Below are 535 nucleotides of genomic sequence, written 5' to 3'. Positions count from 1 at the left end.
AGAGTTTGATGTGTGTCAATCTTCTTATTGCCAACCTTTTGATGTTTTTCTGCAGGTATGAACTTTGGAAACCAAATCTCAGAGCTGTCATGGAACATGATATGAATGAAGTTAGTGTTGGGAGGAAGACTAAAGCTGAAGTTCTTGAAACATGTTTGCAGCAAATGAAAGCTTGTTTCTTAGATGTGAGTCAATTGTTTTTAACAGATTTTTTGCCTTCTCTCTATGGCCTAATCTATTACTTCTGAACCTGTTGCTAACAGTAGGCTGAAACTGAATGATTAATTCTCGCAGGCAAGAGTAAAAAAATCAAAGCTCCTAGAAGCAATGACAATTTTCTTTGAAAGGTGGTCTCATTACCTTGTCAGTACTGTGTTTCTAAAGTCCGTTTTGTCGTAATTATAATATGATACTGCATGTGCAGATCTAATAACACTGATGAAGGTGAAAATCAGACAGCTGGTGAAGTTGTCCGACGATGCAATCTCTGCAATGAATCAGATATGGCACTCAGGAAGAACCGGGTAATATATAT

At 37.2% G+C, this 535-nt stretch overlaps 1 long non-coding RNA gene across 1 annotated transcript; it reads left to right on the top strand.

Moving 5' to 3' along the window:
- Positions 1-19: 19 nt before the first annotated feature.
- Positions 20-519, top strand: LOC104774821. The gene is made up of 3 exons (XR_002037264.1): positions 20-185; positions 295-347; positions 425-519. It is a non-coding gene; the product is annotated as an uncharacterized LOC104774821 (long non-coding RNA).
- The last annotated feature ends 16 nt before the right edge of the window (positions 520-535 follow it).

Source organism: Camelina sativa, unplaced genomic scaffold, assembly GCF_000633955.1.
Source record: "Camelina sativa cultivar DH55 unplaced genomic scaffold, Cs unpScaffold05893, whole genome shotgun sequence".
Lineage (NCBI taxonomy): Eukaryota > Viridiplantae > Streptophyta > Magnoliopsida > Brassicales > Brassicaceae > Camelina > Camelina sativa.
This window is presented reverse-complemented; position numbering and strand designations above follow the sequence as displayed.